This window comes from Hemitrygon akajei, chromosome 15 (genome assembly GCF_048418815.1).
Source record: "Hemitrygon akajei chromosome 15, sHemAka1.3, whole genome shotgun sequence".
NCBI lineage: Eukaryota > Metazoa > Chordata > Chondrichthyes > Myliobatiformes > Dasyatidae > Hemitrygon > Hemitrygon akajei.
The window spans coordinates 30,735,800-30,754,975 of record NC_133138.1 but is presented as its reverse complement, the minus strand read 5'-3'; the positions used below and the strand labels follow the sequence as shown (position 1 = coordinate 30,754,975).

The window sequence follows — 19,176 nt, the reverse complement described above, 5'->3', positions numbered from 1 at the left end:
AAGTTGCACAGGAAATAACAGGAAGTAGAATGTTAGTGTTCTGAAGCTACCAGTCCACTACGCCAAAACCTTTATACTGTATCCCCGAGCTCATTCCCTGGACTTTGTATTCTTGATCAGGCCAGAATGCGTGGCTTGCATAAGCAGCTCTGCTCTGTCCATCGTGTGACCCCGGGCTGTCACTTTAATTCTGCCTCCAGTCACATCTTGACCTCTTTGTGGTTTAGACACACACTAAAGTTCGAGATAAACTTGCAGAGGACTACCTCATCTTTCCTCTGTGAACTCGTCACAATGCTTCAGACACGCTAGTAAATCGGACAAGGGCGGATGGTTTCCATTTACACCTTTTAATTTACACCCGTCTGTTGTTTACTTCTCTCATTAACACCCTCTTTCATCCCATCTATTTGTTATGTCTCCCACTTTATCATAGACCGTCCATCTTTTCCCCCTCCCTCTCATGCATTCAGCACACCTTAAGAAACTACCTCTTTCGCACCTCGCAGATTTAAACAAAAAAGCGAACTCTTCCCGCTTGTGTAAACTTTCACATAGTTCAGCAACTTTCATTGATTTTTTCATTGTTAGGAAGTTTCATTGTTAAATAAACTAGAGAAAGCTGAAACATTTTTTGGGGGGGGGCGCCTTGGGAGAGGGTTGGAAGAAGCTTGGGGATTTATTGGCTCTGAATTCAGTGTTAGAAGAGCTGTCAGTGGCATGTGCTCCTCCTCTTTAACAGCTGATTTCTCACTTTGACGCGCCTCGTCTGCACTGCTCTCTCACTGGCCGATTGTTAAAGTGCCACAAACGGCAGGCAGTGAGTGAGTCAAGAAGGCGCGCACACAGTGTCCTGCAGCACAAACAAAAAAGTGAGGATTTTCCTGAGTCAGCTCCGGGAACTGCGGTGCGAGCGTGCAAAAGGTATGACAATTTAAATAACTTAATCGACTGTATTTACAAAACTCTTTCCTTGGGAGTGGTTTCAACAAGGGTGCAATTTGAATCAGAGGCAAGATTCAGTTCTGTTCACCTTGTTTATAAATTAGCTACAGTTGAGCGTTACCGACAATGCTTGGCTACTGAGAGCAGGCGGACAATCAGCTATGGTCCAGCTGCGGGTGTAATTACAAGATCTGTTAATGCTGAAATGAATGGGAATTTTGCTATACGCTGCCGGCTATATCGCTGGCTTGAAGTTTTCTGGCCAGCAACCTCAATGTTCACAGCAGTGTTTGATCACCATGTTTGATATCGACTCCGAAAGTTATTGTTTATGATACGAAATGGACTGGATGTGTATTTGGATTAATACACCGCGGCTGTGTAGGCTTATCTCAAATAGTCCCCGTGTTAATGATACCACGTAGGTACCAACGACGATTCCACTGGTAAAGGAAGGCTGGGTGGGAGCTTTGGATTCTCCATATGGATTACCAATGAGGGTTCTACTGAAAGCTTGAGAGATCCATTAGTGAAACACCGACTCTGATACATAGAAACATAGAAAATTCACAGCGCAATAAAGGCCCTTCGGCCCACAAAGTTGCGCGGAACATGTCTCTACCTCAGAAATTACTAGGCTTACCTATAACCCTCTATTTTACTAAGCTCCATGTACCTATCTAAAAGCCTCTTAAAAGAACCTATAGTATTCGCCTCCACCACCGTTGCTGGCAGCCCATTCCATGCACTCACCACTCTCTGAGTAAAAAACTTACTCCTGACATCTCCTCTATAGCTACTCCCCAGCACCTTAAACCTGTGTCCTCTTGTGGCAACCATTTCAGCCCTGGGGAAAAAAGCCTCTGACTATCCACACGATCAATGCCTCTCATCATCTTGTACACCTGTATCAGGTCACCTCTCATTCTCCTTCTTCCAAGGAGAAAAGGCCAAGTTCACTCAACCTATTCTCATAAGGCATTCTCCCCAATCCAGACAACATCCTTGTAGAAAGTGGTAATGAATGTCACTTACTGATGGTGCATGGTAGAAGTTGGCATGTGTGTTCTATTGCAAAGATTCAAAGTAGATTTCCTCTCAAAGTACCTGTATGCCATCATATACAACCCTGAGATTCATTTTCTTGCGGGCATATGCAGTTAATCCAAGAAGCACAATAGAATCAATAAAAGATTGCACCCAACAGAATGGACAAACAACCAATGTACAAAAGAAACCAATTATGCAAATACAAAAAATAGTAGTGTTCAATAGTAAACTATAGCAGAGGCAATAAACAGTTTCTCTGTGCCCATATTAACGTATTCTTTTGGCATAATATCTTGGTCAGAAATCGAACTGCAATGACATTTCAGAAAAAAACGTGTATAGTCGAACACACTTCGATTAACACACTACCTAGGAAAGAAGGAGGATGAGAGGAATAACAGACATAAAAAAAATACTCAGGTCAGGTAAAACTTCTAATGGTACATTTTCATCAATGACAACAGGATTTAGTACTCCACGCAAGCACATGCAAGTCTGATAAGAGGCACACACCACTAAACTTAAAGGAAAGCTTAACCCAAAAAATGAAATTATCACAACAGAAGAAAAGGTTAACCAGTGGAAGAGCATGACCCTTCATGGAAGACATTCCGATATTCTAAGCAGACTAGATGTCCAAAAGGAAGTGTCCACTACCTGGCTCAGATTTGGAGAGCTCTTCCCAGAAACAGAAAGGTACCTTGTGGCAATACAGGACCAGGTGATTAACATTTAAAAAATGAAAAATACATGAAAAAAGACCAACACATTCAAGTCAGATGCAGAAAATGTATTGAAACCAGAAACAATGCAACATATTACAGGATCCTTCAGCATTCAACTCAATCTGATTACTTACACAGGCACAATCAAATGGCAAACATCATTTACCACAATCTTGCTTTAAAATACAAACTCATAAAAGGCACCATACCTTACTATAAATACACAACTTATTCAGCTTTAGAGTCAGAATCCCACAAATTATATTATTGCTGATCCATTACTACAGCTTAGGACAATCCATAATAACCGTTCAGATATAATAATACAGGATAAACAAGCAAGAAGAAATTACTTAACAGATATAGTCATTTTAATCACACATAATGTATAGAAGTCAATAAGTGAAAAACACCAGAACAGACAGACAGACATACTTTATTGATCCTGAGGGAAATTGGGTTTTGTTACAGCCGCACCAACCAAGAATAGTGTAGAAGTATAGCAATATAAAACCATAAATAATTAAATAATAATAAGTTAATTATGCCAAGTGGAAATAAAGTCCAGGACCAGCCTAAGAAGAATGCTGAATTATGAAATTAACTTAAAAGACAGTGAAATATAAACAGGGTATACATTGTCCCAATAGTAATGTCTACAATTGATATCATTCCAAAGTCACTACACAATGGCATTAAACAATTAGGCCTACATAGCAATATTTATGTAAATCTTCAGGAAGCCATAATACTAAACACCATTAGAATAGTCTGAAAGTTCCCAACAAATGAGCAATGAGTGTGCTTGGCTATGCCTCATACCTCAGGTTTTACCAGATTGAGCTGAGAAACAAAATAAAAATACAATGATAATAATAATAAACAATAAGTATTGAGAACATGAGATAAATAGTTCTTGAAAGCGTGTCTTTAAGTTGTGGGAACAGTACAGTGATGGGCTGAGTGAAGTTATCCTCTCTTGTTCAAGAGACTGATGGTTGATGGGTAGTAACTGTTCACTGCACCTGATGGTGTGAGTCCTGAGGCTCCTGTACTTTCTTCCTGATGGCAACAGGGGGAAGAGAGCATGAGATGGGGGTGCTGGGTGTCACTGATGATGCATGCTGCTTTCCTGTAACAGCACTCTGTGTAGATGCGCTCAACGGTGGGAATGGCATTACCTGTGATGAACTGAGTCATATCCACCACATTTGGTAGGATTTTCCTGACAAGGGCATTGGTGTTTCAATACCAGGTTGTGATGCAGCCACTCTGTATACTCTCCACCGTACATATATAGAAGTTGTCAAGGTTTTAGATGTCATGTCAGATCTTCACAAACGTCTCAGGAAGTAGAGATGTGGACATGCTTTCTTTGTAGTGGCATTTATGTGCTGGACCCAAGACAGTTCCTTTGAAGTGATAACACCGAGGAATTTAAAGTTGCTGACACTCTCCACTTCTGATCCCTTGAAGAGAGCTGGCTCATGGACCTCAGGCTTCCTTCAGCTCTGTGATCTTGCTGATTTTGAGTAAAATGTTGCTGTTATGACACCACTCAGCCAGAATTTCAGTTTCCCTCCTATATGCTGATTTGTCACCACTTTTGATTTGGCCTACAACTGTGATGTCATCAGCAAGTTTGAACATGGCTTTGGAGCTGTGTTTGGCCACACAGTCATGGGTGTAAAATGAGTAGAGGAGGGGTCTAAGCACACAGCCTTGTGATGCACCTGTGCTGATGGAGATTGTTGTTACTAATCTGAACTGATTGGGGTATGCACGTGAGGAAATCAAGGATCCAATTGCACAAGCATGTATTGAAACCAAGGACTGAAAGTTTATTTATTAATTTTGATGGGGTGATAGTATTGAATGCCGAGTTATGGTCTGTGAAGAACATCCTGATGAATGTACTTTTGCTGTCCATATGTACCAGGCTTGAGTGAAGAGCCAATAAAATGACAACTGCTGAGGACCTGTTGTGCTGGTAGGCAAATTGGAGTGGATCCAAGTCACTTCTCAGGCAGTTTATATAGTTCAGCACCAATCTCTCAAAGCACTTCGTTACAGTGGATGTAAGTGCTACCGGATGATAGTCATTGAAGCAGGTTACCGCGTTCCTCTTGGTCACTAGTATAATTGAAGCCTGTTGAGGCAGCTGGGTACTTCAGACTGCCAAAGCAAGAGGTTGAAGATATTGGTTAGCAATCCAGCCAGTTAATCAGCACATCCCTGTAGATCTCAGACAGGCACCCCATCTGGCCTAGATGCTTTGCATGGTTCACCCTCCTGAAGAATGTTCTTACATCAGCCCCAGAGACTGCAATCACAGCGTCATTGGGGGCTGTGGGAGTTTGTTAAGGTTCCTCCATGGTTTGATGGTTAAAGCAAATATAGAAGGCATTGAGATCATCTGGTAGCGAAGCCGTGTGTTCACTTATGTCACTTGGTTTCATTTTTAAGTGATAATATCCTTCAAGCCTTGCCACAGCTGTTGGAACATCCATCAATGATTCAAGTTTGGTCTGGAATTGCCACTTCACATATGAGATGGTTTTCTGGAGATTGTATGTGTACCTCTTGTATCTTACTTGCTCACCAGACCTGAATACCTTCCAGCTGGCCCTCAGCAGATTGTAGATCGCACAGTTTATTTGAAGTTTCTAGTTGGGGAAGGTTGAATGATTTTGATGGGACACATTTGTTTATGACTGTTTTTATAAAGTTTGTGACAATCATGATGTATTGGATCAGATGCTGTGATGAGTCATTGAATATGGCCCTGTCCACTGATTTCATGCAATCCCATAGCCACTCCTCTGCCTCCCATCACCTCTTCTTTATTGTCTTTATCTCTGGAGTCTTTCTCTTTAGCCTCTTCCTGTATGCCATGTGATGAGATGTCCTGAAATGCAGTCTAGACATGTAATGCTAGGCATTCCTAATAGTAGTATAGCAGTGACTGTTGCATTGGAACCCCTGGTACTGCAGGTTATATGTTGATGATAAGTGGACAGAGATTTCTTCATAAAAACTCTGACAATGATTTGAAAGGCTTTGGTGTAGGCTGTTTCTTGTTTGGTGATGGTAACACTCAGTTCTTCAGTATTGCTTGGGTATCTCTCTCCCTCTCTCATCTCATGGTGATATACCTTCATCTGCTTAAAGGTGCCATACCTGCATGCTTGAGAGTTAAGTCTGCTGAGTCTTTCCTTCAGAAGACCATGAAGTAGCTAGTTTGTTAAGATGGTTCAAAAGCACTTTTCTTAAAGGGAAAATGTAGATTGCAGATTGTAGTGGGAGTAGTTCAGAAGTATATTAAGATGTTTTGTAAGCTGCCCACAGCATATCGCCATGGTTCACCAGTGCCATCTTGCCTGTTTGTATCGGTCATTGGAAGCATTGGATTTCTTTGGTACATTGAGTTTGGATGATATTTATGTACTTTAATAATAAATTTATTTTGTACTTTGAACTACCTCTCATGCATTCTCCTTTGTGGTTATGTAGCAGGAAGTCTGTGTAGGAGACATGTTCCTCGGCCTAGCTCAATTCTATTTTGTAATCAATGATTTGGTACTCTATAAAACATGAAAAGTGTTTTTGATGGTGGTTTATTTCTCACTGCACCCTTCATTCATTTCCCTTTCACCCATCCACTCAAGCCCATCAGCTTGGAAACTTGGCTTATCATTGGTCCTGATCTGGGAAGTTCCAGGCAAAGAGTGATCCAACCAAGACCTAAATGGTAGAGATGGTAGAAGATGATGGTACACCCCAATGACAGTGAAAGTGGAGGAGGACTGAGGCAATGAAGGGTCTGCAGTCATCTTGCATTCAATGCCACTGGACCCTGACATTGATCTGTCATGGACCTTATGGTAGCTCCCCGTACATCAGCCTCCCCATTAAACAAAGTCATGCACAGATGTTCTCTGTTAAGAGAATCCACCCTAAACCACTTAGGAGAACATCCTACGACTCAAGTGATCGCACTACAACTATGACTGACTCAGTGTAAGAGCATTTTAGCTGTTCAATTACTCATTATTTCTCTGTAACCCTGCCAATTCCTTCCATGCTGATATTGCACTGAAATGAACTTTTTTATTTTAAATGTGTACTTCTTTGTGAAAATTGTCTAATTTCCACTTAACATATATGTTTCCTGTTAATTTTGCTTGTATGATGTTATGTGCCAATGATGCTGTTATGTTTTCATTGCATCTGTGCACATCTGCATTTATTGCATATCACAACAAACTTGACTTTAACTTTAATCCAACTCCTGTGAGTCACAGTGGAGTCTGCCCCACTATCTCTATGCTTTTATTACAGAATGATGTCACTTATGTTCTTTGGCCAATCACATTTCTTCATTGTTCTTCTGGTTTTGACCCTTTGCCAATGAGAACAGTTCCCCTTCATGACTTTAAATATGTCTGTAATCAATGTGACTTCCTCTGTCTGATGGAGAACAATAGCAGCTTCTCTATCTTTTCAGATAACTAATGTGCCTATTTCCTGGAATCAATACAGTAATTTTCTTTTTCACCTTCTCCATTGCATTTATAACTTTCCTAAAATGTAGCTTACAGACCCGGCCACAGTGCACTAGCTGTTTTATAAGGAATCATTATGACTTCTTTGCTCTTCTATCCAACTGATCTATTTAAAAAGCCAGGACAACTTCATTCATGATAAGTGTGGATACTGTAAGTTGCCAACCATCAGGCTGCTGAACCAGTGTGGATAACTTCAGTCACTTCAACGCTAAGCTGATTCCCCAACCTATGGACTTGCTTTCAAGGGCTCTACCACTCATGCTTTCAGTATCATTTATTTATCTATCTGTTTTTTTGCATTTTCAGAGTTTTTCATCGTATTGGTTATCATTCTTGTTGTGTGTAGTTCTAGCGACATGCTGGTGTCACCACACTTCTGCGGCCAAAATAGTGTGCCCATACCTTACCCACCCTAACACGTATGTCTTTGGAATGTGGGAGGAAATTGGCGCTCCTGGGGGAGACCAATGCAGTCTCAAGGAGAACAGATCAACTGGTGCTTATTGTTGTGCTACCAAGCCTCTCGGAAGGTTTGTTGATTACGCTCACCGCTTTTCCAAGCCAGTCAGCAGTACAGTATAGAGTCAATGGAGGGGAAGCTGCTTTGCGTGATGGACTAGGTTGAACTCTCACTTCTCCATTTGGTTATTCTCTTCCTGCCTTTTTTTCTTCTTGCTACTGACATCAGGAAGGAGGTACAAGATTCTTAGGTCCCATGCCACCAGGTTCAGAAACAGTTACTAACTTTCAACCATCAGGCTCCTGAGCCAGTGTGGATAACTTCAATAACCTCAATATTATTTATTTACTTAATTATTATTGTTACTAATATTATTAGACTTTTATTTTTCCTCCGCTCAAGCAGGTAAAACCGATGGTAGAAAATAGCTAAGAACGCTCATTTCTCAATTGCTTGAAACTTTTGAATTATTCTAGTGGTGTTTAGTATTGTGGCTTTCTGAAGACTTACATATGTATTGTTGTGTAGGTCTAATTGTTTAATGTTATTGTGTAGTGACTTTGGAATGATATCAATTGTAGATATTACTATTGGGACAATAGAAATATACCTTGTTCATGTTCCATAGTTTTTAAATTTCCTCTCAATTGAGCTCATTTCTACTCATTTCATTTACTTTATGTGTGTTTGGAATGACTATATTTAAGTAAGTTGTTCTTGTTTGTTTATCCTTTAATAATATATCTATACAGTTAATATAGATTGTCCCAATGTGTAATAATGGTTTAGGCTTTATATGATTTGTATTACTCTGACTCTAAAACTGGATCAGGCTTGTACCTAAAGTAAGTGTCTTTTATGTGTATGTACTTTAAAGCAAGATTTTAAAGAATGATGTTTGCGTCCTGATTGTGCCTGTGTGAGTTAAACTGGTGCAGGATTCTGTAATGCGTTGGATTGTTTCTAGTTTCTCTTCGTATTTTCTGCCTTTAGCATGTTGAATTTGTTGGTCTTTTATTATGTACTTTTGATTATTTGTTCTGTTAACCACCTGGTCCTTTATTGCCACAGTGCAACCCTCTGTTTCTGGGAAGAGGTCTCCAACGTGAGCCAAGTGTTCAACACTTCCTTGTTGACATCTAGTCTTCTTAGATTGTGGGGATGTCTTCCATGGTGGGTCATGCTCTTCCATTGATTCACTTTTCCTTCAATACGATAATTTCTTCATTTCTCTGTGTTGTGCTGTCATTTAAGCTTGGTGCTGTGTACTTCTTAGCGGAATTGCTTATGCTTTTATGGAGTTCCGAATCCTGTTTTTGTTAATGAAAATATATCCTTACAAGTTTTATCTGACTGTAAAGTAAATTTTTAATGTCTTTTATTCTTCTTCCCCCTTCTACCCAAGGTAGTGCTAACCTGAATGCATTCCAGTGTACATAGTGTTTTCTAAAATTTGTCATTTCAGTTCTTACTTTTCTTTGTAAATTTCCCAGATTGGTTCCAGGCCAAGATATTATGCCAAAGGAATATATTAGTATGGGTACAGCAAAAGTGTTTATTGCCTTTGTTATATTTTTACTATTGAGCTCTGTTTGGCAGATTTTCTAAGCCTTGATGTAAATTCGGTGAAACATTTTCACTTTATTGTATTATGCTCTATTTCACCTTTCTTTATGTTTAATGTCCTGTACTTACCTAGTCCAGAGTTCAGGTTTATATCTTTTGAAAATAGTTTTACTATTTAAATTAATTGCTTAGCTTCACTGGTGAAAGACTGTATATTTCAATCATCCATGTAACAAGGTAGAATTAATTTGGTTGTTTCTGATTTGTTACCCTGTTTGGTCTGATTCTCTAAATTAGAGAGCTGGTTTCAAGGTAGCCCAAACCACAGTGAGCTTAGAGAGTCACCCTGGGAAATGCCTCAGCTTATTTTGATAACGGTGGTTGTACTTTTTTGGTTGTTAATGGATAAGGTGATTATGGTATGCCAATGCTTCATCAGATTTTGTAGGAATTTCACAAGTATTTGGTGTAGTTTAGATATATTAAGAACTTCTATTAACTGTGGGTGTGGGACAGAATCAAAAGTCATTTGGTAGTCAATATAACAACATAAAAGATTTCTGCTTTTCTGCTGGGCTTGATTTAGATTTACAGAATCTATTATCAGTTGTTCTTTACATTCTTTCATACCCTTACGGCATCCATTCTGCTTTCTGTAAGTATATTGTGGTTATCTAAGTGGGTGGTGATTAGTTGCTAGATGCATGATGTTACAATTTTATACACAGTTTATAAAGAAGCAATAGGACGATATTTTGGTGGGTCATTTGTGATTTCTCCTTTGGGTAAGAGATATGTTTTACCTTCTGTCAAAAATCTTATTATCATTATTATTTGTTTTTTTTTCGTATTTGCACAGTTTGTCTTCTTCTGCACATTGGTTCCTTGTCACTCTTTGTGTGAAATTTTTACTTTACTCTATTGTATTTCTCTGTTATACTGTGCATACCTGCAAGAAAATGAATCTCAGGGTGGGATATGTGACATATATAGACTGATACTAAATCTACTTTGAACTTTGAAAGTTTGAAATGGTTTTCTGGAATTCCTCCACCCCTCTATTTTCCCTGCTTCTGAGAAGTTCCATGCAACCCACTACTTTGTCCAACTTAAGGTCATCTGCAGCAATATGAGGATGGGTGTCAGCTTTAATTTGATGTAGACCCATGAGATGCTTTACAATATTGGGACACTATCTAAATTTATTTAAAACGCAAACACAAGGAAATCTGCAGATGTTGAAAATTCAAGCAACACACACAAAATGCCGGTGGAACGCAGCGGGCCAGGCAGCATCTATAGGAAGAAGTACAGTGCTGTTATTGAGTAGCCTAGCCTGAGTCACCACCTTCAAATGGAAAACATTTTCTTTTTGAAGCTCTTCATATGCGTTTTGGCAATTCTTTTTAACATAACAGGCTTATTTGGTTTGTGAAGCAGCTACAAGGCAATGGTGAGCCTCTTGTTCCTCTTTTGATCAATGAGTCACTCGATGTGAAGTTTCAAGAAACACAGCTCATGAATTGCAAAAGACATAAATTGTAATATAGAGAGAACTTGACTCCAGAACCCATGTGTGTGAACCATGTACCAAAAGGAGCATGGGCTGACACTAGGAAATTGATACTTAAACATAACTTTTGAGTGAAATCTGCTGTAGAATATAACTCTGTAACTTAAAAATTGTGAGCATAAGGGATGTGCTGTTATTGGAGAGGGTCCAGAGAAGGTTCATGAGAATGATTCCTGGAAGGGAAGTGTTAACATATGAGGAGTGTTTGATGGCTGTGAGCCTGTACTCACTGGAGTTCAGTAGAATGAAGAGGCAGAGGCATGTCATTGAAACATATCAAATATTGAAAGACCTAGATAGGTGATCGTGGATAGGATGTTTCCATAGTGAGGAAGTCTAGGACCAGAGGGCACATCCTCAGATTAGAAGGATGCCTCTTTAGAACAGAGATGAGGAATTTCTTCAGCCAGAGACTGGAGAATCTGTGGAATTCATTGCCACAGAGGTCTGTGGAAGCCAAGTCACTGGATATATTTAAAGTGATTTGTAAGGGCATGGGAACAGGGCATAAGAAGGTGGCATTGAGAGGGATAATAAATGAGCTATGATTGAAAGCTAGTGCAGACTCAATGGGCTGAATGGTTTAAGTCTGTTCTGACAGTATGCCTTATGGTGTTATGGAAATTTGTTGTGGATTCTAACCCTGTTATTCAAAATCTTGCACTAAAAGAAAACACATGAAGTGCTGAGTAAAACCATTCCCAGAGAGCTGCACTCTGGCACTTCCTTGAAAGAAGAACTACTTGGGCTTTAGAAAAATTGAATCAGAGAGGAAGAACTGCTGACTAGCTTCTGTAATTAAAGTTATTTTTAAGAATGGGTAATTTGCAGCGTCTTTTGATTTTTTTTAAAGGAACTTTAGTGTGGAAGAACAGCTGTATATCGATGGAAAGCTGGAAGTTATTAGCAGCTGGCTGATTTTGATCAGCAATTTTTGTTGAGGAATCGGGGCAGATGTTGCTCATTATATTATATGCAGTTTGAAGCCTGAGTCAAATCTGCTGACCGTGATATCCACATGGTTGGGAATGGAAAAGTAGTACTTGCCTTTATAATGCACCTTTCAGGCTCCAGGATATCCTCCTGAAGCATATGCAGCCAATAGTGTTTTCTTGAGGTAAAATGAGATGCCATTAGTGTTGAACCATGATAGACAAGATGCATTCAGTAAAATCACAGAATCTGCAGTAAGTTAATTATTTTTATCACATTATTGAGAGGTGCAGTAAAGTATCAAGCCCTTCTTGCCCAACCAGCCTGTTCCACCCAATTCCAGTTAACCTACTAACCCGTACGTCTTTGGAAAGTGGGATGAAACCAGAGCACCAGGAAGAAAGCCACACAGTCACGGGGAGAACATACAAGCTCGTTACAGGCAGCGGCAGGAATCAAACCCAGGTCACTGGTGACTTAATAACCTTGCACTGATTATGATGCTGCTGTGCCGACCCCTATCAGATAGTCTGTTTTGAAGATGAATGATTGATATATATAGACAGAGAATTAAGTGTTTCCCTACTCTGTCTCAAACAAATAACATAAGATATTCTATTTCTGTCTGAGTCTTCAGATTAGTATCTCATCTAAATGACACTTCCGTCTTTTCAAAGTCAAAAGTCAGAGTAAAATTTATTACCATATACGTTACCATAGTCCAGTTGCAGTCAATAGGACTAGGGGTTTAAATGGGTTGGCACAGACTAGATGGACTGAAGGGCCCGTTTCTGTGCTATACAGTTGGCCTTCTTTATCTGAGAATTCCGCATGTGCGAATTCAACCAACTGCGAATCGCGAAAACCCGGAAGTTCTCTTCCAGCACTTGACTTTTTTCCAGCACTGACTTTTTTTTCTTGTCATTATTCCCTAAACAATGCAGTATAACAACTATTTTACATAGTATTTCCATCGTGTTAGGTATTGTAAGTAATCTAGAGATGATTTAAAGTATACGGGAGGATGTGCGTGGGTTATCATGGATTGGGATCGAAAAAAATCGTAAGTTTTCCTACTAAGTAAGTCGGAACAGGTACATCCAGTATTATTTAGCGTCAGTTAGTCAAACGTTTGTCTTAGTATAAATTTACCTTTCTATGCATATAAAACACTTAAGAGCATATGTTTCAACACCGGGCTCGGGAACAGAAGTTTCCGAGTTCGATCCAGTGACAGACCGATCCCGAGTGCCCTCTCCACTGTGCCGGGTTGATGTGAAGGATCAAAAACCCAAAACCCAATAATTAAACCACTGCGTTGCTTAGTAATAATTGTAGCTTTCATCGGGGCAGAACCTTTCTCACTTTATCCTTTAAAATTGTTCCGATCGTTGACCGACGTAGCCTTATGCAATGACCGATGGCATTTCACCTCTTTCCGATCGCTTTATTATTTCCACTTTATTTTCAATCGTGATTATTTTCATGAACAAAAACACTGCGGATTCAGAGCTCTGACGCCGGGTTCTAATGTCCACTGCACTGAGACAGGTTAAATAAGGTCTGGGGTTCTGCTGGGTCCTAAGGTCAAGCGCATTGAGACAGGTTGAATAAGGGACTTGAGCATCCACAAATTTTGTTATCCATGAGGGGTCCCGGAACCAATCCCTTGCAGATAAGGAGGGCCGACTGTAGTTCGCTCTGACTCTATGTCACTATATACTATCTTCAGATTCATTTTCTTCCAGGCATTTACAGAAAGTAAAGAAATACAACAGAATTTACAAAAAGGAAATACATGTAAACAAATACTGACAATCAGTGAGCGAACAGAGACAAATTGTGGAAATCAGTCAATGCTGAGATTGTGAGTTGTAAAGCATCCTTGAAAATGTGTCTGTCAGTTGTGGAAACAGCTCAGAGTTGTGGTGAGTGAAGTTAACCACACTGGTTCAGGAGCATAATGGTTAAACTTAATAACTGGTCCTGAACCTCGTGGTTTGGCACTAAGGCTCCTGTACTTCTTACCCTATGGTAGTAGCGAAAAGAGGACAAGACTTGGATGGTGCTGTCCTTGATGATGGATGCAGCTTTCATGTGGCAACGCACCATGCAATTGTGCTCAAAAGTACTGTTCCTTGCAAAGTGATCCTAATAACTTGAACTAAGAACAAAAATTGTTGGAAACATTCAGTAGGTCAGACCAACTGAAAACAGAATTAGAGTTGATGAGCTGCATGCACAAAATGCTGGAGGAACTCAGCAGGTCAGGCAGCATCTATGGAAAAGAGTAAACAGTCCAAAAGTTTCAGGCCGAAACCCTTCTTCAGGATTGAAATCGAAGGGGGAAGGCACCAGCAGAAAAGGTGGGGGGGGGAAGCAAAGAGGCTAGGTGGAAGGTGATATCTGAAGCCAGGCGGGTGGGAAAGCTGAACTGGAGAGGAAGGGATCTTATAGGAGAGGAGACTGGACCATAGTAGAAAGGGAAGGAGGAGGGGACCCAGATGAAAGTGATTGGCAGGTGAGAAGAGGTATAAGCCCTGAGTGGGGAATGGGGGATGGGATTGAAATTAGAGTTGATGTTTCAAAGCTGAACAGTCTTCACTGAAACTCTACCCTTGCATGTCCAGAGGGAGGCTTGAACTCATACAGTACTGTGCAAAAAGCCTTAAGCTCATGTATATAGCGAGGCTGTTTGAGACTTTTACACAGTGCTGTATTTCTCAACGTGGAGCAGAGAATGAGTTTGTAAATCTGGTAGGAGCAAAGAAGGTTGGGATTAGCGAGAGTGGTGCGCCGTGGCAGCGGTGTGGGACCGGTAGCAGAGAAGGAGTGCCAGGGCGTGTTTGAGACACCAGGCAAAGTCACTTGATTCCAGCCAATTGGTTTATTGATCATTGTATAATGTCGCTGGTGCTTTCTGCTCCCACCTCTTTTTCCAACCATGACTCCCCTCTCCCTGCCCACTTACCACTCTCTGTCCACAATAAAGACTGGCAGCAGTACAGTGCAATACATAAAATTACTACAGTACTTTGCAAATGTCCTCGGAACCCCAGCTCTCGATATATGTGACTTTTGCTCAGTACTCTGTCACTGGGATGTGGAGAGGAAAGTGTTGTTAACTGATGGGCGCTGCCTTCAAATAAAGGTCAGTTTTGTAATTGATTACAATAAGTTGATGATTTCTGGAGTAGTATCAGGAATAAGGACAAAAGAGAAGGTCAAAGAACACTGAGGCTGTCCAGAAGAAGGGGCAGAGCCGTCTCTATTTCCTGAGGAGACTGAGGTCCTTTAACATCTGCCGGATGATGCTGAGGATGTTCTACGAGTCTGTGGTGGCCAGTGCTATCATGTTTGCTGTTGTGTGCTGGGGCAGCAGGCGGAGGATAGCAGACACCAACAGAATCAGCAAACTCATTCGTAAGGCCAGTGATGTTGTGGGAGTGGAACTGGACTCTCTGATGGTGGTGTCTGAAAAGAGGATGCTGTCCAAGTTGCATGCCATCTTGGACAATGTCTCCCATCCACTCCATAATGTACTGGTTAGACACAGGAGTACATTCAGCCAGAGACTCATTCCACTGAGATGTAACACTGAGCGTCATAGGAAGTCATTCCTGCCTGTGGCCATCAAACTTTACAACTCCTCCCTTGGAGTGTCAGACACCCTGAGCCAATAGGCTGGTCCTGGACTTATTTTTCCACTTGGCATGATTAACTTATTATTATTTAATTATTTATGGTTTTATATTGCTATATTGCTTCACTATTCTTGGTTGGTGCGGCTGTAACGAAACCCAATTTCCCTCGGGATCAAGAAAGTATGTCTGTCTGTCTGTCTGAGATTATTAGCTGCTGTAAAATCAATTTTGTTCACTAACTTACTCCATTATGGCAGAAGCCTCAACAATATTGAGGATACTTCAAAAGGCGACATGTCGAAGAGACAACATCCATCATTAAAGGCCCTATCACCCAGGACATGCTCTCATCTTGTTACTACCATCGGAGAGGAGACCCAGGAGCCTGAGGACACACACTCGACATCTTCTGAAGAGCTCAGAAACCGCTCCTCCATGGACAGAGTCAAGAGCACCAAATTCCTGGCAGTGCACATAATGGACAGTCCCTCAACAGCACCTCTTTAGTCAAGAAAGCACTTCCTGAGAAGACTTTGCTGAGTGAGGCATCCTCATCCCCACCCCTATTCTAATGACTTTTACAGGAGCACTATTGAGAGTGCCCTGACAAGCTGCATCACTGTCTGCCGAGGGAGTTGCAAGATATCTGACCACAAGACCCTCCAAACAATTGCAAGGACTGCTTACATTTACATCATTTATTATTATATTGTAATTTGCCCTTTACTGTGCCTATTGTCTTGTTTATTAATTATTGTACTGTCTTGCACTGTTTTGTGCACTTTATGTAGTCTCGTGTAGGTCTGAAGTCCAATGTAGTTTTGTGTTGTTTCACGTAGCACCATGGTCCTGGACGAAAGTTGTTTCATTTTTACTGTGCACTGTACCAGCAGTTATGGTTGAAATGACAATAAAAAGCGACTTGACTTGACTTGACTTGAAAGGATCATCAGGGTCTCTCTTCCACTGAGATCTGAGAAATGCTGCGTACACAGGACCCCAGCAACATCAGTGATTTCCCCCCCCCCCCCATCTGTACAACAATCTCTTTGACCCCTTACAATCAGACTGGAGGTACGTAGCATTAGGGCAAGGACTGTTAGGACGGGAAATAGCTTCTTCCTTCAGGCCCTGATATTCCTGAACTCCCAGCTCTCATCACGAATGAAGCACCAGTAGTATTATACTGTTTACTTTTTCACTTGCGTCGTGAATACACCTGTGATTTGTTAATCTGTTTGCGACAAAATTGCTTTGTGTTTTATGTTAGTTATTTGCTCTGTATTGTGCTCCTTGGCCCAGCAGAACTTTGGTTCGTTTGGTGCTACACATGTGTATGATTGAATGACAATTAACTTGAACTTGATCTTGAGCTTCTTCCCCTCCACCATCAGATTTCTGAATGGACACTGAACCAAGGCATGAACACGCCTTACTATTTTTGCTCTCTTCTTGCACTACTCATGTAAATTATGTTTTACTTTCTGTATTACATTGTACTGCAGTTGCAACACAAATTTCACATCATAGTGCATGTCCCTGATATTAAACCTGATCCTGATTCTAATGTCTCTCACAGTAAAGCAGGGAATCCAAAAGTAATTATTTATCCCACTGCTCGCTGTTGAGCCGATGATAATTATCACCCAATTTACATTTTAGTTCTTGAACAGCTTCCAAACACTTTTTCTATTCAGAATGAAATTCGGCAGGAGCAGTAAGTCCTGATTCAGAGTCCTGGCCCACAATATCGACAAGTCCTTTTACCTCCCCAGATACTATTCAACCTATTGAGCTTCTTCAACTGCTTGTAGTCTATAGTGTAGGTCTGTAGTCTAGTGTACCTTTCTCTGTGTTGTTTTTTACATAGTTCAGTCTAGTTTTTGTACTCTGTCATGTAACACCATAGTCCTGAAAAGCATTGTCTCATTTTTACTATGTACTGTACCAGCAGTTATGGTCGAGATGACAATAAAAGTGACTTGACTTGACTTGTGTTTTGCAATGGAGAGCAAATGGATCTTTTGAAAAACCTTTACTGGTTTCCTTTGACTTTAATGGTAGGGAAAATTGCGTGGGTTGGACATAAGGCAGCCAGTTTGCTTCATCAACTCTTAGGTAAATATCAGTATCTCACAGTATCGACTGACGAGGCACGTACTATATATGTAGCTTGGGTGCCTAAGACCTTTGCACAGTCCTGTAGTAATTTTATGCATTGCAGTGTACTGCAGCTACAAAAAAAATCAAATTTCATAACATATGTGAGTGATGACAAACTTGATTCTGTTGTGGACTGAGAGTGATAAGTGGGAAGGGGGCAGGGAGAGGAGAATCATGGTTGGGAAAAGGGGAAGGAAGAGGGGAGGGAGTTGGAAGCATCAGAGAGACATACTGTGATGATCAATAAACCAATTGTTTGGCATCAAATGGCCTTGTCTGGTTTCTCAGAGCTGGGTTTACTACCACCCGTGCTATCACCTGCCCCGGCACTCCTCTGCACCCGTCCCACAAATTCAACCCCCCCCATGGCACTCCACCCTCTCCATTCCCAACATCTTTGGCTCCCGTCATATTTGCAAACTCTCTCTCTGCTCCACGATGACGAACACAGTACTGTGCAAAAGTATTCCGCACCCTACCTGTACATATATGCCTAAGGCTTTTTGTGCAGCACCTTAATTTAGTAATTAGAAATTCTGACATATGGAAAAATTGAAATCCTGCAATTTTAGTGAGGAGCTGGATCAAAACATTTAATTATGTCCTAGGGCAAATGAATTTGAAAGGAAATGTGATGCAAATATACAAGATCATGATGGTAAAGAGAGAGAAGCTGTTCCTATGGAGGGCACAAGGAACAGAAATCTGAATGGGAGGATTGGAATTACACAGCAAACGTTGCTAATCTGGAACTCTGTGGAAGCAGAGAGTCAGGGTTGTATTAAAGAAATGAAGAGGTGCATTAAAGAAATGAAGTAAGTAGTTTCCTGTAAAGTGTAAAAGAGGGAGATTGAGTGAATTACTCCACAAGGAGCCAGTGCGGACTCCATGGGCCAGACGGTTGCCTTCCCTGCTCTGACATCCCTGATTCCATGTAGATTTATCACCATTTCTTTTGCCGAACTTCTTTCAAAGTGCAATATTCTGTTTACTGAAAGGGAATGAATTTGTGGGAGGTTAGGTCAATGTTCATGAGGAAACACAAAGCCGGCGACTATGACTGTATATGGTAGTTAGCATGTATTGTAGAGATGGTGGCGACAAGGTGTATGAAACAGAGATGCATTAATACTGCGTTTTGAACCTCCGACTTAAAAGTAACTTGGATAAATTTATGTTAAAATTCTGAGCAATTACCTTGGGTCTCCCTGCTTGCGGTTGTTGAGTATTTTGTTACAATGTGTGTAAATTTAAGGCAGTGGATAGCTTTGCTCTGATGATGATTTCCTACTCATTATTGAAGACTGATTGTGGCCGTTTTTGTATCAATGACAGTGTGGATTGACTGAATTCCATCTGGTCTTGTACCTGTAGCCAAACAATGAAGCTGTCAGTTCACCTTCAATCTCTACAAGAGGTATACTTTACAACGGTGACGTAGCAAAACCCACCAATATTCACTGTTCTCTACTATTGTTCCAACTTTCAATGGTATAGTCAAATCATGTATTTAGAGAGAACCTTGACTGGTGTTTGCAGCAGTGGGCAC

At 40.7% G+C, this 19,176-nt stretch overlaps 1 protein-coding gene across 2 annotated transcripts in view; it reads left to right on the top strand.

Moving 5' to 3' along the window:
- Positions 1–797: 797 nt before the first annotated feature.
- arap3 (ArfGAP with RhoGAP domain, ankyrin repeat and PH domain 3) overlaps positions 798–19,176 on the top strand; it is a 271,085-nt gene continuing 252,706 nt past the window's right edge. For both annotated transcript variants that reach the window (XM_073067377.1, XM_073067376.1), the window contains exon 1: positions 798–924. The gene's annotated coding sequence lies outside the window, so the exon portion shown is untranslated. The remainder of the gene's footprint in view (positions 925–19,176) is intronic.